At 44.2% G+C, this 24,279-nt stretch overlaps 1 pseudogene; it reads left to right on the forward strand.

Moving 5' to 3' along the window:
- The first annotated feature begins 1,407 nt into the window (after positions 1-1,407).
- LOC100414436 (filamin-binding LIM protein 1 pseudogene) lies at positions 1,408-14,290 on the forward strand (annotated as a pseudogene).
- Positions 14,291-24,279: the final 9,989 nt, after the last annotated feature.

The following is a 24,279-nucleotide window of genomic DNA, read 5'->3' on the forward strand; positions in this document are numbered from 1 at the left end:
CTCTTTGAAATATATTATATCCCAATTCCAACGAAGTAAAAGCAGCTTTAAACTGGAGTATACAACCTTCTGTCTTCCAAGTGAAATCAGTTAGGGCACACGTTTCTTACAATAACATAAGGTTCTCCACTCACTGAAATAATGTTCTACTAAGTTTTTTACAACCTCTGTATCACATAAAGCACATGGGGTCAGACATAGCATGCCCAGCTAGCACAGTTTGTCCAGTCATGAACATTTAAATATGACTAGGTGTCATCCCAAAACTCACCTTCCCCCAAAGCACTGGCAAATTGCATTGCGGTCCTAAAATTGAGTGCAGGTGGTGAGATACTCAGGGATCTGAGTACGTCTTTTACATAAACTCTTTAATTGAAGTATAACATTCATAAAGAGAAGTGAACAAATCACAAGTTGTGTACATTTTCGTAAACTTTCACAAAGCACACCTATACGTAGGTGTTTTCGAAGGTTAGAGAATTCTGTAATAAACATGTTTTTTATCATTGGGGTGGGTGGATAGAAAGGGGTTTCACGAATCTGAAAGAATACAGTGGAGAAGACAAAATAGCAATTGCCTTTGATATGCAAATGTGATTCTGAATTCTCAAATGGACATACTGTAAAATGATAAATTGGAATCGGATTGCCAGTGCCAAGTACAATCTGTGAGTGTACGATCTCAAACAGTTTACTTCAAGCACCTCAGTCTTCTCATACGTTAAATGGGGAGAATAGTAGGATCATTGTTTGGATTCAACAAAGTAACACTTTTAAAAGTTTGGGTGAGTCTGGCACAGAAGGTCTCAATAGAAGTAAATCATTTTTCATTTGGGATGATTCTCCAAGGGATGAGAAGAAGTTATGGAGATCTCAAGAATTCTGTTAGAAAAAAAAAGGGGGAAATTTTGCCCAGCAAGGGAGATGGATTAGAATAGCTAAGGGACACTTTCACAGAGCCCCAGGACTCACACCAGCAAGGAGAGTAGGTCTGTGGGAAAGCCTGCAGAATGAGGGAAAGCAGGGTATCTGGAGGCAGCAGGCAGGGTGATGAACCAAAAACTGTGAAGATAGCTCAGTTCTGAACAGAAAGCCACAGGGGTGTGCCTGGCATCCAAACAGGACACGACCTGATTTTTTTTAGAGACCAGAGTAAGGTCTAAGCGTGATTGCTTGTTTCATGTGGGTCTAGAGAGAGGAATGAGAGAAACTGCAGCCACAGGAATCATAATCCCAGAGGTCAGAGTCTTGAAAGGCCTGTGCACTAAAGGAGGGGGACTTCTTTAGGGCTTTATCCAAGGCCAAGTTACTGGAGCACCTGACAGCTTATGTATGACCTCAAATGAGCATCTTTAGGCCCCGCATTCCCTCACACTGCAACAAGATGTAAGTCAACCTGAATACGGAATGAGAGAAAGAGATACTACGGTACCAAAGAGGAAAAGAATGGAGCAGACTGGGTCTCGGAATAGAGACGTAGCACAGAAGTCTCCCCCTTTGCATGACGGCAATAAGGAGTTCCCCCAAATCCAGCCAGTAACCTGATTTGTCACAGCTGGACCTTTGGGTCTCTCTTATTTCTTTCTCATGATCTCAATCCTGTAAATGGCTTATCATCTTTGATAGGAGGCGATTTGGTTTCTCGTTCCTTGATTGGTTACAGGAGCTCTGTCCGCATACACAATCCAGCAGGACAAGCATGGTGAGTAAGTGTGACCCAGTGTTCTTACTTTTGTGAAACATCTCTTGCTGATAAGTAAAGGATATGAAATAAGCAAACCGGGGATGGCAAATCTGTGGGTTTCCCAGGGCCTAAACTTGACTTCAGAATCCTTCTCAACACAGTGCATCAGGCAGCCATTAGCAACCGTTTGGAGCTTGCCCAAGATACAAATCTATTTTGGCATACCTGGACTCAGCCCCGACGTCTTGCTATAATTAATGCACCTTTCCTATCCACTTCTCCCAAGCCCAATGGAAAGGGTGTCAGATAGAAAATTATTCCCAGCTTCAGTCCTGCATATTTAAATGAAGCCCTGGATAGGTAACCATTACCTATTTAGGGAACTCTTCTCATATTTCTGAGTTTATAACTGATTTATGACCTATAAATAGTCACATCAAACTCATTGCTGAATAATTTACATAATGAGGTCATGCTCTTTGAATGAACCTGACACCCATTAGTGTTAAACTAACCAGCCGGGCACATCCAAGCTAGAACACATGGAGAACCGTACCCCAAAGCGATGGGGATGGAGAAGCAGAAGGCCTGGATTTTACTCTCTCATTTTAAGTCCAGCCAATTACTTTCTTTTTTGCCCCATTTTTTTTTTCTCTCTAAAATAAGATTTTATTTCCTCATAGGTGGCAGTGTTAGGAGAACTATTTAATAAACAGTCTGGGCTTGGTGGGTCACTCTGTAATCCCACCACTTTGGGAGGCCAAGGTGGATGGATCAATTGAGGCCAGGAGTTTGAGACCATCCTGGCCAACATGGCAAAACCCCATCTCTATTAAAAATACAAAATATTAGCTGGGCATGGTGGCACACACCTGTAATCCCAGCTACTCTGGAGACTGAGGCAGGAGAATCACTTGAACCTAGGAGTCGAAGGTTGCAGTGAGCCAAGATTGCACCACTCCACTCCAGCCTGGACTGCAGAGCATGACTCTGTCTCAAAAAATAAAAAAAAATTTTTTTAAGTCTTCAGGGTTCTCAGAACTCAAAAACTTAAGACAAAAAGCATCATTTCTGTAGCTGTATCCTTCTTTGATGAAAGCCATATTACCTTAGTGCATTTGTGTTTTACACTTCATTATGCAAAAAAACCCCAAATCTCTTCAGCTCTGTAATAATGATGAGATGGGAGGGGTACAGTCCACATTGTTCCCATCTGTAAAATGGACATGCTATACGATTCATTTCCCTCTCTTTGCTTACAGAGAACTGATGAGATAGAAGTTGCAAATGACTAAGTTTACTGAAAACGGGTGCTGTGAGCGAAAGAAAGAGAAATGGTTTAAATTTTAATTTTAATTTAAAATAACACTACTTCAGCCATCTCAGCATCTGCGTTGGTGGACAAAACTGGTGGTAATAGTAGCTTGGGGGCTTGGGGCTAAGAATTGCATTGGTGGATATGGAGATAACACAGAGAAGTAGGGACCTGAAACACTATATTCTCCTAACTTAGTAAGAGTCAGAATTAAAAAACAGATGAGCCCCTATGGCCCACGCCTGTAATCCCAGCACTTTGGGAGGCTGAGGCAGGCAGATCACAAGGTCAGGAGTTCGAGACCAGCCTGGCCAACATGGTGAAACTAAAGATACAAAAAATTACCTGGGTGTGGTGGTGTGGTCCTGTAATCCCAGCTACACAGGAGGCTGAGGCAGGAGAATTGCTTGAACCCGGGAGGCAGAGGTTGCAGTGAGCCAAGATCACGCCACTGCACTCCAGCCTGGGCGACAGAGCAAGACTCCATCTCAAGAAAAAAAAAAAGACAAGAAGCATTTTCCAATAGCCATTTGGGGAGTTTTGACTCCCTGAAGGTACAGGTATTATGAGTTTCAGAGCCACAAACATTTTATTTTAATACTAATTCCTCAATTAGCATAAGCATAAACTTATTATTTTTCCAAGTACATTGTGTTGTCAGTGTTCATCTAATAGAAAAGAAAAACTCATTCCAATTCCAATCTGGATGAATATTTTATTTCCTTTGATAAACGTCAGTGGGTTGATGGGGACAGATTCATTCCAAGTGGAAATGCTCAAATCTAAGCTTTGTGACTAACTGTGCCTAAAGACAGCTCATTTCATACTGGAGTGTCCTCGCCTCAGCAACTTAGGCAAAACCAAAAAGATCACAGAGCAAAATCAACAGAGAGTATGACAACATTAACACAGAAATTTTATGTTCACACATTATTGGAACCTAAGTCAATTTACAAAAATGTTGTTTTAAAGAAACGTTTTGTCCAGAGTAATTGTGAATAACCAGAAAAATCAAACAAATAAAATATTACAATAGGCAATACAAGTGGGCCCTGTTTCCAATTTTTTAAAATGAACTCTTGAAGGTGTGTTCATGGCCAGGTACGGTGGCTCACGCCTGTAATCCCAGCACCTTGGGAGGCCAAAGAGGGTGGATCACGATGTCAGGAGATCGAGACCATCCTGGCCAACATGGTTAAACCTCGTCTCTACTAAAATACAAAAACTTGGCCGGGTGTGGTGGTGCACACCTGTAGTCCAGCTACTTGGGAAGCTGAGGCAGGTGAATCGCTTGAACCTGGGAGGCAGAGGTTGCAGTGAGCCGAGATCATGCCACTTTAGTCCAACCTGGTGACAGAGTGAGACTCCATTTCAAAAATAAATGAATGAATAAATAAATAAATAAATAAAGGTGTGTTCAGATCTAATATTTTCCATTAAAGTTTTCATTTTTTGTTTTACCAAACTTATAATTTCAGGGATTATTGTATCTTCATTGTATCTTCATTGCTGATTGGATTTCATGGAAATAGCTCCCAAAGCTTTAAATTGAAGTTTCTCCGTTTTCTCAGGTGCATTTAGCTTTTTGACACATCAGAGTGTCTGAAATTTCCGTGCTCTGGGAATCCAGGTCTCAGTTCTACTGTTAGCTAGTTGTGCACTTGAAAAAGTCATTGACTTAACAGGCTTCCGTTTGTTTGTCTTTAAATATCTATATCTTCTCACACCAGGTTAGTTGGTGGATTTAAGGTAGGGATCCCTAAAATTTTCCTAATGAATGTTTTTTTCTCATGAAGTCTTACTGTTAATCGTTAACGATAAAAATAACAACTGCCATTTACTAAGCATTCTGGGCCAGATGTTTTGTACATATTTAAAATTTTATAGATAAGAAAACCGAGGCACTGAGGGGTTAAGTAAATTGCCTAAGGTCACATAAATAGTACATGGCAAAGCTGGGATGCCTGCCCACAGCTACTTAGATTTAGCTTCTGCTTTCTAATGGGAATTCCCATGAGCCACAAGGAAGGAAGTGTGGGGCAGTGCTAGGTTGAGATGAAACAGGCAAGACCTTGAGGAGAACGGATAGCTCCTGAGACAAAGGTCTCATTTTCTCTTTGGCAAAAAGAGAAGTCAGTCTTCATCCTACATAACAAGATGCATGGTATGATGGAAAATATGGGTTTTGGAGTTGGAAAGGCCTGGGTTAGAATCTTCACTAAGTTTGGCCAGGCTCAGTGGCTCACACCTATAATCCCAGCACTTTGGGAGGCCGAGGCGGGTAGATCACTTGAGTTCAGGAGTTCGAGATCAGCCAACATGGTAAAACCCCATCTCTACTAAAAATACAATGAAAGTAACCGAGTATGGTGGGGGATGCCTGTAATCCCAGCTACTTGGGAGGCTGAGGCAGGAGAATTGCTTGAACCTGGGAAGCAGAGGTTGCAGTGAGCCAAGATCAGGCCACTACACTCCAGCCTGGGCAATGGAGCAAGACTCCATCTCAAAAAGAAAAAAAGAATCTTCACTAAGTTAGTACTTAGTTGAGGGGCCTTGGACAAGTGACTTATCCACTCTTAGCCTTGTATGTCTTATCTAGGAAATAGGACGGGATAGAAGGTGAAATGAGAATAGAATAATAATACTTGCAGAGCTGTTTCAGTGGTTAGAAATAATTTGTGCAAAGCGTCTTGAAGGCACATGAAGACATACAATACATGGCAGACAAAATATCGAATCCTTCTGTAAGTGCTTTCCTAAAGTATGCTGTTAGTAGGCATTAGCTAATACAAAGAGAAAGGATGAAAGAAGTTTTAAGGGAGGGGACAGTTTGGCAGTCATTACTTGAGATGCTGTTAAACAAGGTTACACTCCTTTACTGTAGGACTTCTCAGAGCCTTTAAATTGCAAAGATGCAATAGGAGTCTCCAAGAGGAAGCTTTTTCTCAATTTATTTTGGGCCATTTTAATAGTGTCTGTTACAGGACTGGTGTTTCTAGGGACACGTGTCAGGAAGCACTGTGGTGACTCTTGCAGGAAAACGCTGGCCTGCTCGAGTCCAGTCATCATGGTGCATTTACTGCTTTGCAGTACCTCCAGCACTGTCTCTCTTTTCTATCTATTTCTCCTGAAAGTAGGATTTATCTTTACAAATGTCACAGAAGGAAGCTCTAAAAAGTGATTTCCAGCATCCATACAAGTGAAAAGTTCAGCTCTCAACAGGAGCAGACTACGTCCACAAAGCAAACCAAACAAGATCCATGGGGCCAAGGCATTAAGTGGTTTCTCAGGATGGTGGAACGTGGTTGCTTCCCTGCTTCTCCCGGAGAACCTTTAAATGTGCAGGTAACTCCCCAGACCACTGAAAGGCACCAATAAGGGAAAAAGAGACCCAGTCCCTGGCCCAGAGAGTCAGAGATCAGCCCATCCAGGTGACCCCACTTAGGCTCCTGGTCATGCACTTGTCAAGGGCCAGCCCAGCCCAAGGAGGGGGAAAGAATTAGACAGAGGATCAGCTTTTTATTTTCATGTACAAAGCACTTGCCCTTGGGTTATAAATGTTATTGCATTTGTGTAGCACTTTACTGCTGCCCTCAGCTTGCAAGCATCACAGGATCCCAGTGGCAGTACTTTCCTAACCCTTGATCAATAGCTTATTTCTATCGCCTTCAGTCCCAGCTGCCAATCCGTTCTGTATAATGTGGAAGGCAGACTTCGCTGCTCTCCAGCTGTACATGTTATGAATGTAAACAGTGCAAGTAACATGTGTGTGTGTGTGTGTGTGCAATGAATGGGGGACATGAGATTTTTGAACAGGGAATGACAAAAATGGGACACTTGTTCTGGGAGACTTCCATAAAGCTGGGAGTTTTCTTTCTAGCTTCTCTCTCCGTTTCTCTCTTTCTCTCCTTCTGAAACGATGTGCTTGATATTCTGTCATGTAGCAGGAGAAATTCTGTCTTAAGTTTCTGTGTTTTTGATATATATATATTTAGGGGAGGGGGTGAAAAGTGGATAGAAAGATCTAAGTTCCAAGAAAGAAAGGGTCATGTCCATCTTATCACCCCTGTAGTCCCAGCACCTAGACTGAGCCTAGCGTAAAATAGGTGCTCAGGAATTATTTGTTGACTGAATGAATTCAGGAATGGGAGGGTAAGAGGGGCCCAGAACAATGCTCTGGAGCTGCCTGAGCAAAGAGGCAAAGGCCTTGTGTTGCCAGCAGCAAGGGGTACCGCAAAAGGCTTAATGGGCATCCATTTTATTTAAGGCTCACTCTAGGCACCTTGGGAACCACAGAGAAATGAGATCATAAGCATAACTAGCTACTACCTTCCAGTTCTCCAGGGAGCAGAGTCAGCCAAGAAACCGCTTAGGGACACATTCCACATCCTAACCTTTTTTCCCTCATCTCTGATGCTAGTTTTAAGACAAATCCACTCTAGGAGACACTCCGAAAGATGAAGAGGACCCCAAAGCTCCGTGACATTCCCCAGCTCCAGGAAGATGATTCCACCTCGCAGTAAGGCAGCCAGGCCTGCCCTTGTCTGAACCTACGGCCTTGAGGCTCAGCCAAACCTCTCCTTCTGTTGCAGAGGGATGTTGAGGTGACATTCTTCTCCCTGCCACTCAGCATCTTTTAAACAATCCTCCTCCACCTTGGGAGAATATGCATGAACTCATTGCAGTCAGGGACCAGGGAAGATGAAAATTGTCTTTCTCCCTGGGAGGGGAATTGGTCACAAGGGGAAAAACACACCACTCCTGAAAAATAAGAATCGGGGGTCGGGTGTGTTGGCTCACCCCTGTATTCCTGGCACATTGGGAGGCCAAAGCAGGTGGATCACCTGAGGTCAGGAGTTCAAGACCAGATGAAACTCCGTCTCTACCAAAAATACAAAACTTAGCCAGATGTGGTGGAACACGCCTGTAGTCCCAGCAACTTGGAAGGCTAAGGCAGGAGAATTGCTTGAACTCAGGAGGTGGAGGTTGCAGTGAGCCAAGATCGCACCACTGCACTCCAGCCTGGGTGACAGAGCAAGACTTTGTCTCCAAAATAGAAAAAAAAAAAAAAAAGAATCTGAGATGACTGCAGGTTCTTTCAGGCAAAGTTCTTTTGCTTGCCATGGTAGAAATCCGAGTCAAGTGGAATTAGTGAAGGAGGGACCCTGTTGGAAAGATATCAGGGTATGTCGTGGGGCGGGGGCAGTGGGCTCAGAAGGACTGGGTACCAAACCCTGGAAACTAGACTCCCCAGGAATCCTCAGGGACAGTAACCCCTCTCCCCCACCCGCCGTTTGGCTGCTGCCAGCTGCACGGGAGTTTCCTCCTTGGCCTGCTCTCCCCAACTTCAGGGGCCCCTGTGGCAGGACGGGAGGAGGTTGGCATGGCCCCTTGGCTCTGCAGCACACCACCTGTAGTGCACCATGAATTAATATTTTTAATAAATCCTGTAATTATCTTGTGAACAGAACATTTTTGTGGCACTGTGTTTTTTGGTGTTAAAAGCATTAATTTGTTCAATATAAACATTAAAAATATACCATCATTTTTGTAACCTTGTTTCTTTATTTCTTCATGGAAAATGGACTCTAAGGTCCCAACTAAGAGGTGCGCTTGGCTTTGTGTAGCCACCCCAAGTGGCCAGCCAGACTGCAGCCAGCTCTCAGACCCGGTTGGAATGTCAGACTTTGTTTTTCTGATAAATAAAATATTTTACCAATACAGAGAAATCGAGTCCCTCATAATTTCACTTCCTAAAAATAATCACTATTAGTTTTCTAAATCCTTCAAGTTTTTATGTATGTATAAACATACATTTATGTAGACAGGATCCTAACACATAGATAGTGTTTGGTAAACTGCTTTTTCCTTCTTAACACAAGATCATGAGAATATCGATACATATGTATCCCACATCGATACATAGAATGCACCATCCTCTTGATGGCTACATTGAATTCTGTTCCATGGAATAAATGGGCCACAATTTCTTTAACCAATCACCTCTCCTTGGAAACATACTCTAATTTTTCACTATTATAAGGAATTATTATTTTTTCAATTTTTCACTATTATAAGGAATACGGTACTAAGCATCATTGTGTATGCATCTTGGTCACATATCTGATTACTCCTTTAGAAAAAAATTCCTAGAAGGAAAATTGCTGAGAAAAAAAGATACATCTTTTAAAATTTGATCACATTAACAAGTAGTCCTCTAGAAAATGACACCGATTTGCATTTCACCAGTATGTATGAGATGAACTGACTCTCCACACCATCTCCAACATTGGCCATTATCACTCTTTTTTATCTTTGCCAGTAAAATGGCTGAAAATGATATTTCATTTTGGTTTCAATCTGTAAGTCTGATTATCAGTGAGGTTGAAGCATGCTTTTTTATCTTTATTTGTCCAACTTAGTTTATGAATTATCTATTCGTATGTTTTGCCTATTTAATTTTATAAAAGCATTCTCCTTTTCTTGTTGATTAAAGGTCCTTTATATAGCAAGGCTATTAACCTTGATATTTATGTTGAAATTATTTTTTCTCACTTAGTTCATTGTATCTTTTGCCATAGAAAGTTTTTACATTTATATATTTGGTGGGTTTTCTTTTGAGGTGGGGTCTCATTCTGTCACTCAGGCTGGAGTGCAGCGGCACAATCTCAGCTAACTGCAAGATCCACCTCCTAGGTTCAAGCTATTCTCCTGCCTGACCCTGAGTAGCTGGGACTACAAATGTGCACCACCACGCACGGCTAATTTTTGTATTTTTAGTTGAGATGGAGTTTCATCATGTTGGCCAGGCTGGTCTCGAACTCCTGACTTCAAGTGATCCACCCACCTTGGCCTCCCAAAGTGTATTTTTATGTATTTGTATCAGCCTGAGACAACAAAAAGCCAAGTAATGGCCTTAAACCATACAATATTAACTGTTTAATTAACCTGAAATTCAGAGGTAGGCGGTCACAGGATTGGTCTGATGGTTTAGAGGTGTCATCAGTCTCTGTATGACCTTCAGATTTGCCATTCACTGTGTGTTGACAATACCTCCCCTCAAAGTGAGACAAAGTGTGTGCTACACCTTTGAATATGTATGACCTCCTCATCCTCTGATTAGGAAGAACCAGTGTGAAAAAAAGAAGAAAATAAGGACAAAGAATTTTTTTTTTGCCATCTCACAGATCTGCTATCTTTCACTGGGGAGGAAATTCTTTCCCAGAAGGTCCCAGTAGATGTCTACTTACATCTCACTAGTAACCAGTAGTGTGTGCTGAAATAATCAAACCTGCCAATCACTTCCTCTATGACTTGTGGCTTAGCGCCAAGTTACCAAAAGACCTCCCCATCCCCAAATTCTTTTTTTTCTTTTCCTTTTTTGGGAGACAGAGTCTCGCTCTGTCACCCAGGCTGGAGTACAGTGGCCCGATTTCAGCTCACTGCAACCTCCGTCTCGCAAGTTCAATCAATTTTCTTGCCTCAACCTCCCAAGTAGCTGGGACTACAGGCGCACACCAACACACCCAGCTAATTTTTGTATTTTTAGTAAAGACCGGATTTCACCATGTTGGCCAGGATGGTCTCAATCTCTTGACTTCGTGATCCGCCTGCCTCAGCCTGCCAAAGTGCTAGGATTACAGGTGAAAGCCACCCCGCCCAGCCAAATTCTTTTAAAATGTACTCCACTACTATCTCCGAGAACTTTTGAGATTTCGTTTCTTTGCTTAATTTCCAAATCCTTAAACTATCTGGAATTTATTTGGGAGTATAGTGTGAGATAACTTTACATTTTTTCCAAAAGATATCCGATGTATGGATAACTTTTATTAAATAATCAATATTTTCCCCATCAAGTTGAAATTTAGCAAATTATCCTATTTTCATGGGTCTAGCTCCATGGATCTGTCTTTTCTTGCCCGAGTACCACAATGTTTTTAATCACTACAGTTTCATATCAGGTAGCACAAATTATTCTTTCTTTTTATTTATATTTTTGAGATGTTGTCTTACTCTGTCGCCAGGCTGGAATGCAGTAGGGCAATCTTGGCTCACTGCAACCTCCGCCTCCCGAGTTCAAGCGATTCTCCTGCGTTAGCCTCCCAAGCAGCTGGGGCTACAGGCTCGTGCCACCACACCTGGCTAATTTTTGTATTTTCAGTAGAGACAGGGTTTCACCACATTGGCCAGGCTGGTCTTGAACTCTTGACCTCGTGATCCACTGGTTTTGGCCTCTCAAAGTGCTGGGATTACAGATGCGCCTGGCCCAGTGGTCTCCATCTCTTAACCTGTTGATCCTCCCACCTGGGCCTCCCAAAGTGCTGGGATTACAGGCATGAGCCACTGTGCTGGCCACAAATTATTCTTTCTTCGTTATTTGCTTGGTGATTCTTCATTTATTTATTCTTCTAGATAAACATTAGGATTAGTTTAACTAGTTCCCCCCACACACCAACAAACATTTTCTTTAGCGTTTTGATTTGACTTACTTCAAACTTATGGGTTAACATTAGATGATTTCACTTCTTTACCAATATTTAGTCTTTTCCTCCCAGGATCTTGGAACGTGCCTCTCTGTTTTTCATCTTCTTTTATACCCTTTAGCATTTCTTTATCCTTATCATTTCTTTACAAATATCTTGTACATTTTTGTTAAGCTTAATTATATGTATTTTATTTTTTATGCTGATTGTAAATGGGATGTCTCATCCCAGTAGGAAAACCCAGGAAGGATCATTTGTCCATTCCTTAAATACATACTATTTGGCCAGGCAAAGTGGCTGATGCCTTAATTTCAACACTTTGAGAGGCTAAGGCAGGCGGATCACCTGAGGTCAGGAGTTCGAAACCAGCCTGGCCAATATGGCAAAACCCTGTCTTTACCAAAAATACAAAAATTAGCCAGGTGTAGTGGCAGGAGCCTGTAATCCCAGCTACTTGGGAGGCAGAGGCATAAGAATTGCTTGAACCTGATAGACGGAGGTTGTAGTGAGCTGAGATTGTGCCACTGCACTCTAGCTTGGGTGACAGAGAGAGACTCCATCTAAAAAAAGAAAAAATTCTATTTGGCTATGATTATTTGAAAATATTCCTTTATTTTATTTGCTAATATTTATTTGTCATTTACTTCCAAGAAAGGTAAGTATATAATATTTTTATCCTTTGAAGGGCTTTTATAATAATGTTTACAAAGTTTATAAATGAATCAGGGAATTTTCAATCTTAAAATTACTCTAGAAATGTATCATCCAACAAATACAGGAGCCACCAGCAATGTGTAGCAAATGAGCACTTGAAATGTAGCTACAGTGACCCACTCCTGTAATCTCAGCACTTTCGGAGGTGAGGCCTGTGGATCCCTTGAGTCTGGGAGTCTGAGACCAGTCTGGGCAACATGGCCAAACCCTGTCTCTACTAAAAATACAAAAAAATAACTGAGCATGGTGATGAGTGCCTGTAGTCACACCTACCCATGAGGCTGAGGTGGCAGAATCACCAGAGCCCAGGAGATTGAGGTTGCAGCCAACTGTGATCGTGCCAGTGTACTTCAACCTGGGTGATAGAGTGAGACCCTGTATTGGAAGAAGAAGAAGAAGAAGAAGAAGAAGAAGAAGAAGAAGAAGAAGAAGAAGAAGAAGAAGAAGAAGAAGAAGAAGAAGAAGAAGCGGAAGAGGAAGAAGAAGAAGAAGAAGAAGAAGAAGAAGAAGAAGAAGAAGAAGAAGAAGAAGAAGAAGAAGGAGAAGTGGAGGAGGAGGAGGAAGGGGAGGAGGAGAAGGAGGAAGAGGAGGAGGAGGAGGAAGAGGAGTGGCTACTCTAACTGAATAACTAAATTTGTTTATTTTTATTATTATTTTGAGATCAGGGTCTCACTGTGTCACCCAGGTTGGAGTGCAGTGGTGCATTCATTGCTCACTGCAGCCTCCAACTCCTGGACTCAAGTGATCCTCCCATCTCAGCCTCCCAAGTTGCTGGAATTATAAATCATACATGACCACGCCTGGCTAATTTTTATTTTTTCTTTTCGTAGGGATAGAGTCTTGCTATGTTGCTCAGGCTGGTCTCAAACTCCTGGCCTCCATCGATCCTCCTGCCTTGGCCTCTCAAAGTGCTAAGATTACAGGCATCAGCCACACTGCCTGGACAATTTTATTTAAATTTAATTTACTAGCATTTAAATGTAAAAACTGATGTTTGACCTAGTTACTGGAAAATGTTTAAGTATTTTGGAACAATGTAGGTATGTGAACCTGCTTTTCAACTGTAAATTTACCTTATAAAATCTAAATCTTCAGAGATAAGTATTTCTGATGAAAATTTAGTGTCTAAATTGAGATATAATGTAAGTATAAAATACACACTTGGGTTTGGGCATCGGATCCGAGCTGCCAGGGCGCGGGCAGCCCAGGGTGTCCAACCCCCTCCTCCTGAGGTTAGGACCAGCTTCCCGACCTGGACCTCCTCTCACCTGCTTCACCGCCCCCTCGAATGCTCCTGCCTTCTCAAGAGGAGGCTCCTGCTCCAATGGGGGCCTCACTCATTGAGGACTTAAAGAAGCTGCACCTGTCCCCGCCCCCACCCCTACCTCTGGCCCGGGGCGGAGAGACCCTCAGTCTAGCCTGGGCGGGATCCTCCCAGGCCAGTGGAGGAAGCACTGCAGTTCCCCCCAGCAGAGCCTGTTGAGAGAGAGAGGTGTCCACAGACATCTGTACCTTCTGCCATAAGACTGTGTCCCCCCAAGAGCTGGCTGTGGAAGCCAGGAAGAGGCAGTACCATGCCCAGGGCTTCACATGCCCTACCTGCGGCTGCCCATTGGCTGAGCAGAGATTCACTGGAAGGATGTGCATCCCCTCTGCGAACCCTGCTACCAGGACACGCTGGAGAAGTGTGGCAAGGGTGGCGAGGTGGTCCAGGAGCACATTATTAGGGCCAGACCTTCCTCCCCTCACGCGTGTGAGCTGCGCCCTGTGCATCAAGGCTGAGAGCTTTGCCCTGGGCAGGCAGAACGAGGTGCACTGCCTGGACGACTTCCACAAGAAATTTGCCCACGTCGGCAGCATCTATGAGAATCCCATCATTCCTCGGGCTGGGAAAGATGCCTTCAAAATTGACTGCATTGGAAGAAACGCCCATGAAAATTGCTACAGGTGTGAGGACTGCAGGACCCTCCTGTCTATGGAGCCCACCGACCAAGGCTGCTACCCCCGAACAACCATCTCTTCTGCAAGCCGTACCATGTGAAGCAGAATGCTGCGGGGTGCTGCGGAGAGTGCCCGCCGGGTGTCGGGCAGTGAGCGGACCACTAGCCCCACCTGGGGGGGAGGTTCCTTCCCTGACTTGGTTTCCCTTCCTGACCTGCTCTTGCACACTGGGGACCAGCCTGTCAAGGACACAGCAGGGCTGAGCGCCCTCCGACCCTCCACTCCTCCTCTATCCTCTGGGCACCAGAAGGTTCCTGGACCATGAGAGTCGTCCCCAGAATTCCTTGCTGGCCCCACCCCACTTCCAGGGGAAAGCTGGGAGGAGTCTGCCGGGGCACTTGGACCCTAGCACTGACTGTAGTTGTCTGGTAGGGATGCTGAGACCAGCCTGGCTTGCAGGGTTGAGCTGTTTGAGGAACAACTCCAAAGTCCCTCAAAAAGTGCTTTTTAGGCTGGGTGCAGCACTTTGGGAGGCTGAGGTGGGTGGATCGCTTGAGGTCAGGATTTCTAGACCCTGGCCAACATGGTGAAACCCTGTATCTACTAAAAATACAAAAATTAGCTGCGCATGGTGGCGCATGCCTGTAGTCCCAGCTACTTGGGAGGCTGAGGCAGGAGAATTGCTTGAACATGGAAGGCAGAGGTTGCAGTGAGCTGAGATTGCACAGCTTCACTCCAGGCTGGGCATCAGAGCAAGACTCTGTGTCAAAAAAAAATAAAAAAATGCTTTTTGAAAATGTTGAGGTTGGCCAGGCATGGTGACTCATGCCTGTAATCCCAGCACTTTGGGAGGCCAAGGCAGGTGGATCGCCTGAGTTTAGTTTGAGACCAGCCTGACCAACATGGTGAAACCCCGCCTCTACTAAAAATACAAAATGTTAGCCAGGTGTGGTGGCTGGGGCCTGTAATCCCAGCTACTTGGGAGGCTGAGGCATGAGAATTGCTTGAACCCAGGAGGCAGAGGTTGCAGTGAGCCAAGATCAGCCACTGCACTCCAGCCAGGGTAATAAGAGCAAAACTCCATCTCAAAATAAAAAGAATGAATAAAAAAGGAAAAGAAAAATAATTGAGGTTGAAATGATGGGAACCAACATTCTCTGGATTTAGGGGAGAGAGAGTAAGAGACAACACCTCCCCTTGGTTCGCACATGTACGAGAATAAGACCCAGTGGGGGCACAGCCATGGACTTCCCTACTCTAGAATGTACTGTGCTAAAGTGGGGCTGGGCCCAGGCCTAGGAGGAGAGGGTGGTCCGCAGACACCTTGGGATGTCGGCAGGCCCCCACCTGCCTTCTGACATCTCCTCCCAGGTGCTGCAGTGAGTCAGCCGGCATGGGGTGAGCACCTGTTGCATGCTGGGAACAGGGTGCAGGGGCCGAGTGTGCCTCCTGCAGCCTTGACCAGGGACATGCACCACCGCGCCCTCAAACACACACAAGCACTTCTTCAGGATGGTTTCCAGGACAGGTGTCCCTTCAGTCCCCTGGTTATGAGCCCAGTCTCACTCGAACCCTGCAGCACAGCCTATCTTGTAACCACTGCCTCCTTAAGGCCACATCTAGAAGATTCTTCTTCCCTGTGAAAGAAAATCATTGTCATCACTTCATCACTTCTAAGACATTTTGTAGGACATGGACAAGTTAAACAAAATGTGCTTTCCTCCCGGGGGTCTTGCTGTACCACAGGCTCCTGAGAGAATGCCACAGGGGCCGTACACTGGGTGAGCTTCTCTGTAGAACCCCCGGAGCTTCAGCCCAGAGCACAGCTTCTCACCCTAAGTCTCCAGCAGTGAGCCCCGAACTTCTGCATTCACAGACCATCTCCACAATTTTTATCATAACCAAAGGCTTCCTGCTCTGTTATTTCACTTAAATCAACATGCGATTTTGTTTGCACTCACTCTGACTTTAGTCTTGCGCTGAGCGGTGTGTCCATGCAGTCAGGTTCACGTGCTAGTTATGTTTTTCTTCTTACACATGAAAACAAATGCGTAACTGTTAAAGAAAAACATACCGGGCGCGGTGGCTCATGCCTGTAATCCCAGCACTTTGGGAGGCTGAGGCGGGTAGATCACTAGGTCAAGAGATCGAGACCATCCTGGTCAACATGGTGAAACCCCGTCTCTACTAAAAATACAAAAAATTAGCTGGGCATGGTGGCGCGTGCCTGTAATCCCAGCTACTCAGGAGGCTGAGGCAGGAGAATTGCCTGAACCCAGGGGGCGGAGGTTGCGGTGAGCCAAGATCACGCCATTGCATTCCAGCCTGGGTAACAGGAGCGAAACTCCGTCTCAAGAAAAAAAGAAAAGAAAAGAAAAACATACTCAAGTTTGAAGACAGTGTGAAAGATTGTAAAACATCCTATTGAGTATTTTTATATTGATTACATGTTGAAATGCTAAATTTTTGAAATACTGGATTAAATAAAATAGGTTATGAAAATTTATTTAACATTTTTTACTTTTTTAAACAGGGCTACTAGAGGATTTTAATTTTTTTTTTTTTGAGATGGAGTCTCACTCTGTCACCCAGGCTGGAGTGTAGTGATGTAATTTCAGTTCATTGTAACCTCCGCCTCCCAGATTCAAGTGATTCTCCTGCCTCAGCCTCCCCAGTAGCTGAGACTACAGATGCTTGCCACCACACCAGGCTAATTTTATTTTGATTTTTAGCAGAGATGGGGTTTTACCATATTGGCTAAGCTGGTCTTGAAGTCCTGACTTCAGGTGGTTCTCCCGCCTTGACCTCCCAAAGTGCTGGGATTACAGGTGTGAGCCACCGCACCCAGCCAAGGATTTTAAATTATATGAGGCTCATGTTATATTTCTATTGGACACCAATGCTCTAGATTTTTTAATTCTTAACATTTGCCAGAACTACACTTGTTTTTTGTAACTGCATACTGTTCCATTAAATGGATATACTAAGTGTGTCTGACCAATCTGTATTTTTTACTTTATTAAAAATATTTTAGAGACTGAGTCTCACTCTGTTGCCCAGGCTGGAACACAGTGACATGATGGTAGCTCACTGCAGCCTTGAACTCCTGGGCTCAAGCGATCCTCCCACCTCGGCCTTCCAAAGTACTGAGATTACAATCATGAGCCACCACACCTGGCTCAATCTAATATTTTGGAATACTTAAGTTTTTTCATCCTTTCTTTCTTTTGATGAATAATTTTGTTTTTAATAAGTTTGTGGTTGTTGCTTTCTGAAAATCATTTTGGCTATATTGTAGAGAATATGCTGGCAAAGGCCAAGCATAGATTTAGGAAAACCAGTTAGAATGCCCTTGCAAAAGTTCTGGGGAGATGGGACCAGTAGAGATGGAAAGAAAGGGACACTCTCCAGAGACACGTAGGGCATAGAGCGGATCGATAGGACTGGGAATGGACTGAACACCGGAGTCACGGAGAAGGGGTACAGGATGACTCCCAAGATTCTTGTTGAGCAACCAGAGGTTGCAAGACAATCACTGAATTGGGAACCCTAAGAAAGGAGTAGTTTGGGGCATAAACTCTTGAGTTCAGTTTTGGAATCCTCTTGAGACAGCCAAGTAGAGATGTGGAATAGCCAGGTGTAGAGCAAGAGGGGAGGCAAGGACAGAGATGAAATTTGGAAGTCACTGGTACACAGACAATATTTAAAGCCTCAAAAGGTCTGAATGAGGTTATCGGAGGAGAGAATGTAGATGGAGAGACCTTGGTGGTTGTGGGAGAGGGAGGAAGTAGCGTTGAGCAGCGTTGGAAGACCAAGCGTTGAGCAGCGACAATATTTAAAGCCAGGGAAGAAGGAGTCCGGACTGGAGACTGCTTGAGAGAGGCCAGATGTGTAGAAACGAAGCCAAGAGTGTGGTGTGGGTCTCACAGAAGCCAAGAAAAGGCGAGTATTTTAAGGAGGGTGTCCATAAAAATGCTGGGAGCTTAAGTGAGATGAGAAATTTAAAAAACGCCTATTGTTCAGTCTCACTAATAATCAGTGACATGCAAATTAAAACAATAAGATATTAGCATTCCCTTATTCAATGATAAAGATTTTCAAGATTAATAATATCCAGTGTGGTGCCAGGCACGGTGGCTCACGCCTATCATCACAGCCCTTTGAGAGGTCGAGGTAAGCAGATCACCCTGAGGTCAGCAGTTCAAGACTATTCTGTCCAACATGGTGAAATCCCATCTATACTAAAAATTACAAAACTTAGCCTGGCATGGTTGTGTGCAACTGTACTTCCAGCTACTCTGTACACCTGTAGTTCCCCCTACTTGGGAGGCTGAGGCAGGAGAATCACTTGAACCCGGGAGATGGAGGTTGCAGTGAGCCAAGTTCGTGCCACTGGACTCCAGCCTGATGACAGAGTGAGATTTTTGTCTCAAAAAATAATAAAATAAAAAATAAAATAAAATGATAATATCCAGTGTAGACAAAGATGGGGGAAGGGGTACTCTTAGACCCTGTTGGCAGAAATGTAATGGTACCAGCTTTGGGGATGGTCTTGGCAGCAAATATCAACATATAAACTGCATATACTCTTTTTTTCTCTTTTTAAATTTCCCAGCCACTAGAACTGATACGTATACTCTTTAACCCAGCAATTTCTCTTCTAGTTTATTTATCCTAGAGAAATACTGGCTCATGAGCAAAAGATTGCAATTACAATACTGTTCATTGCAGCATTGTTTGTAAAACTCAAACACTGCTAATAACATAAATGTCCTTTGGTAGAAAGAAAACTATGTACATACTATTGAAGTAGTTTGTACTATGAACAGTATTGTACATAGTTTTCATACAAAGTTTGAAGTACATACTTCAATAGTATGTACATAGTAGTGGGCAGTAGTTTAAAAGAATGATGCAAGTGTATATACACTTAAATGCAAAGCTCCCCATGACACCATGAAGTGAAAAAGCGGCAGGCCAAAGTGCACAGGAAAATTCTGTTGGTGTACATTGTAAAACCCGTATGTTTGAATACACACACACACACACACACACACACACACACACACATTTATTTATTTATTTATTTATTTATTTTGAGACAGCCTTACTCTGTCACCCAGGCTGGAGTACAGTGAAGCGATCTCAGCTCACTGCAACCTCCGCCTCCCAGATTCAAGCAATTATCCTGCCTCAGCCTCCCAAGTAGGGGAAACTACAGGTGCGTGTCACCACACCCAGTTAATTTTTTTCTTTTTTTGAGACGGAGTCTAGCATTGTCGCCCTGGCTGTAGTGCAATGGTGCGATCTTGGCTCACTGTGATCTCCACCTCCTGGGTTCAAGCAATTTTCCTGCCTCAGCCTCCCAAGTAGCTAGGACTACAGGCATGTGTCACCACGCCCAACTAATTTTTTTTGTATTTTTAGTAAAGATGGGGTTTCACCATGTTGGCCAGGATGGTCTTGATCTCCTGACTTCATGATCTGCCCGCCTTGACCTCCCAGAGTGCTGGGATTACAGGCGTGAGCCACCCTGCCCGGCCCAAATATTTATATTTATAGGCATATAAATGCATAGAAAAATGTCTGCTGGAAGGATGTCTAGCAAACTCTTAACAATGATTAGCCTAGAAAGTGGCTTGGAGTGGTAAGGCTGGGTGAAGGAAGACTTCCTTTTACTCTGTGTACTTTGGAATGGTTTACATTTTTAAAACTAAAAGTTATTTATGAATTTTTTAAGTTTTTGTGTTTTGATGTCCATGGGATTCTGGAACAAAGGAATTATTGACAGTGAAGTGAGTTAGCCAAGTTGTCTCAGTGATGAGTGATGGGATGGAACCCACACTGGGAAGGTTTACTTGTTTACATATGTGCTATTCTCCTATTACCTGCATTAGATCTGCAACAGCTGTGCCTGGGTCGGGATCTGCGAGGGTGGTGGTCAGGGGCGGGGAGATGGCCAGGGCAGAATACGAGTTTGGTATTAGAAGACTCAGATGGAGATCCTGGTACCACCATAAGCTAGCTGAGCTTTTTTTTATCTGTTTATTTCACAAAAGTATTCATGGCGGTGGGGGTGGGCAGGTGTGAGAATTAAATGAGATGATATTGTATTATAAACCATGCTTAGGTGATTGCTAAGGTTATCATAAAACACTGGATCCTGGACCACAAAACCTCAATTATTGCCCTGCATCTTGAAATGAATATTTCAAGTGCCCATCCCAGGTAACAAAGCCTTGCCCAGGACCTGGTCTGCAAGACAGGGCAGCTTCGTCCCCGCAGCCTGCCCCAGCTGACTGCTGGGAGCTGTGTTGAGAAGGATGCTGGAGGCCAGTCGGTAAAGCGTCGCAAACCCTGGGCGATGTCTGAAATGGAGGCAGGAGGGGCAGGTGCCTGGCCATAAATAAAGTGCCTCCTATTTACACAAGGCAGCGAGAGAGGCAGAGGCTGTCTCTCCACCACCCCTCCCAGGAAATTGGCCCTTTATCTCACTTTCTTTCTACTTTCCAGCCGTCCTCTTACTATCAACGGGTTGTATCTAATCCTTTCTGAGGTGTCAAACTCCCTATTATGTCTCCTAGGGATGTTTACATTTATTAAGGGCTTCTTAAAAACAGAAAAGCCTTCAAAATCCCCCCAAAATGACTCTTTAATGGTGGAATTAGAGCACAGTGAAAGGTAGTCATTGAAATATTTTTGGGTCGAGAGCTTTATCCTTAATTCTTCAATCACACTTCAGAGAGCCCTTCTATTTCTGCTCCTTTTAAAGTCAAAATGATACTCTGAGGTTTCAAAGGCGCAGTTTGATGACTCCTAGAAGGGCACCCCTCCCAGCCTAGGGTAGCCACACTGCCTACCCGGGTGACAGTTCAGGGAGGGTGGGGGATGAGTGGGGGATGAGTGGGGGAAACCCAGATGGAGGTCAGCCAACACCAGCAAGTCTGGCCCGCACTCCTTTTTCTGGGGACAACCAGGTTCTCAGTTTATTCTTCTTACAAAGTACATCTTATCCCTCCAGGCCTTAACAAACAAGAAGGGGTTTGGGGAAAGGCCCACCTGGGATGCAGGGCCCAGCCCCTGCACAGGATCCCTCTTTCACATACATAAAATAGTTCACCCTCTCAATGGTCTCCTAATCTTGAAATTGATTTTCCTAGAAGGATGTTCGTTCATTCTGTCTGTATTGTTAGAGTTTTAAAAATAACGATCATGTATTATTTTTTAAAAGGAGAGATTTTTCCATTTTGGAGGGGAAAAAGAACGGGCTTTCTAATAGCTTTCTCTGTGTTCTTCTTTTACAGCTGAGTTATTTCATATTTTCTTGAGTTTACTGCATGACAGCTACATATAATTTAAGAGTATTTTTACTTTTATTCACAGCATTTGGTTTGATTTTTTTTTTTTTTTTTTTTGAGACGGAGTCTCACTCTGTCTCCCAGGCTGGAGTGCAGTGGTGTAATCTCGGCTCACTGCAACCTCAGCCTCCGCAGCAGCAATTCTCCTGCCTCAGCCTCCGGAGTAGCTGAGATCACAGGTGCCTGCCACCACACCTGGCTAATTTTTGTACTTTTAGTAGAGACTAAAAATGTTTTGCCATGTTGGCCAGGCTGGTCACAAACTCGTGACCTCAGGTGATTCACCCGCCTTGGCCTCCCAAAGTGCTGGAATTACAGGTATGAGCCACCACGCCCAGCCACATTTGGTTTGATTAATCCATTGGCATAGACTACAAACAACTTTACCTGCGTAGTTTGGAAAACTTTGGAACCAGAAGTCATGAATACTTTGAATGACGGAAGTCCAGCAAACAGGCCCACGGGGCTGGATAAAAATAGCATTTTTGTGTGTTTGGAAATGAAAAGCTCGCATTCTAATTTTTTTTTTTTGAGACAGAGTCTTGCTCTGTTGTTTAGGCTGGAGTGCAGTGGTATGATCTCAGCTCACTGCAGCCTCCACCTCCCGGGTTCAACAATCCTCCTGCTTTAGCCTCCTGAGTAGCTGGGATTACAGGCTCACGCTGCCACACCTGGCTAATGTTTTTTGTATTTTAGTAGATACCAGGTTTCACTGTGTTACTGGTCACAAACTCCTGAGCTCAGGCAATCTGCCTGCCTCACCTTCCCGAAGTCCTGGGATTACAGGCATGAGCTGCCTATGCCTGGCCACGATCTCATTCTATTTGCCCTAAATTTACTTTTCTTTCCGTCATTATTATTTTTTATTATCTATACTAGTTTTCTACTACTGCGTAACACATTGTCACAAACCTTGTGGCTTAAACAACACCTATTTATTACCTTGCTGTTTCCCTGGGGCATGCGTCTGGGCGTGCCTTAGGTGGGTCCTCAGTGAGTTTCACAAACCTGCAATGCAGATGCTGGTAGGGCTGGGGTCTCAGGCAGTTGTTGACAGAATTCATTTTTTGTAGCTGTAGACTCATGGCAGCGTCTTCTCCAATCCCAGGCAAGGGACTTGAATTTCATCTGCAAAAATCCTCTCACCTTTGTCATATAATGTCACCCATCGAAGGAGTGACAGCCCTTATATGCACATGTTCCCCGCACACTCAAGGGAAGGGGATTGATTATACTAGGCTCATTGGAGACCACCTGAAATATGGATGCTTTCAGTCTATGAGTATGAATGTTTGTCCATTTGTTTGTGTCATCTATGATGTCTTTCAGCAGTATTTTGTAGTTCTCCTTGTAGAGCTCTTTCGCCTCCTTCGTTAGATATATTCATAGGTTTGTGTGTGTGACTGTGTGGCTATTGAAAATGGGATTGCATTCTTGCTTTGGTTCTCAGCTTGAACATTATTGGTGTATAGGAATGCTACTGATTTTGGTACATTGATTTATATCCTGAAACTTACTGAAGTCATTTATCATTTCCAGGAGCCTTCAGGCAGAGTCTTTAGGGTTCTCTAGGTATAGAATCATATCATCAGCAAGGAGAGATAGTTTGACTTTTTCTTTTCCTATTTGGATGCTCTTTATGTCTTTCTCTTGCCTGACTGCTCTGGCTAGGACTTCCAGTACTGTGTTGAATAGGAGGTATGAGTAGGCATCTTTGTCTTGTTCTAGTTCTCAAGGGAATGCTTTCAGCTTTTGCCCATTCAGTGTGATGTTGGCTATGGCTTTGTCTTAGAGCTGAGCCATTATTTAAAAATGATAAAAAGGCCAGGCGTGGTGGCTCATGCCTGTAATCCCAGCACTTCGGGAGGCCGAGGCAGGCGAATCTGCTGAGATCAGGAGTTCAAGATCAGCCTGACCAACATGGAGAAACCCCATCTCTACGAAAAATACAAAATTAGCTGGGATTCGTGGCACATACCTATAATTGTAGCTACTCGGGAGGCTGAGGCAGGAGAATCGCTTGAACCTGGAAGGTGGAGGTTGCAGTGAGCCCAAATTGTGCCATTGCACTCCAGCCTGGGCAACAAGAGCAAAACTCTGGGAGGGAGAGTTTGCAGTGAGCCCAGATTGTGCCATTGCACTCCAGCATGGGCAACAAGAACAAAAAAAAGATAAAATAGGCTGAGCACGGTGGCTCCAGCACTTTTGGAGGCCAAGGCAGGCAGATTGATTGCTTGAGCCCAAGAGTTTGAAGAGTTTGAGACCAGTCTGGGCAAGATGATGAGACCCCATCTTTAAAAAAAGATTAAAAAACAGCTGGGCATGGTGGCACATGCTTGTAGTCCCAGCTACTCAGGAGGTTGAAGTGGGACGATCACTTGTGTAAGGCCGGTTGCCTCACTGGGAGGTTGGACACACCCACCTCTGCACCCGGCACCAAGCTCTGCACTTGGCACCTAGCTCTGCCGCATGGCTCCCCTGGAAGCCTCCAGCTCATGCAAGGCTCCTGGCCAGCTCTCCCACTGGAAAACCCACCCAACAACCCGCTAACCAATAGCGACCTGCCCCATTTCAATCTGGCTCCCCTGGAGTTAATCAGAGCACCCAGCTGTTGCTCGTTCCTTCTAGCCATTAAAAACCCCACGCCCCAGGAAGTTGGCGCGACTTCCCTGGCCCCTTTCCTCAGGACCATGGAACCTCGCCCGGGAGCTGAATAAATTGGATTTTCATTTTCTTATACTGGCCTCAGTTTCCTCATTTTAAACTTGGCAATAAACCTTACAA

The sequence above is a fragment of the Callithrix jacchus genome, chromosome 10 (genome assembly GCF_049354715.1).
Source record: "Callithrix jacchus isolate 240 chromosome 10, calJac240_pri, whole genome shotgun sequence".
Classification (NCBI taxonomy): domain Eukaryota; kingdom Metazoa; phylum Chordata; class Mammalia; order Primates; family Cebidae; genus Callithrix; species Callithrix jacchus.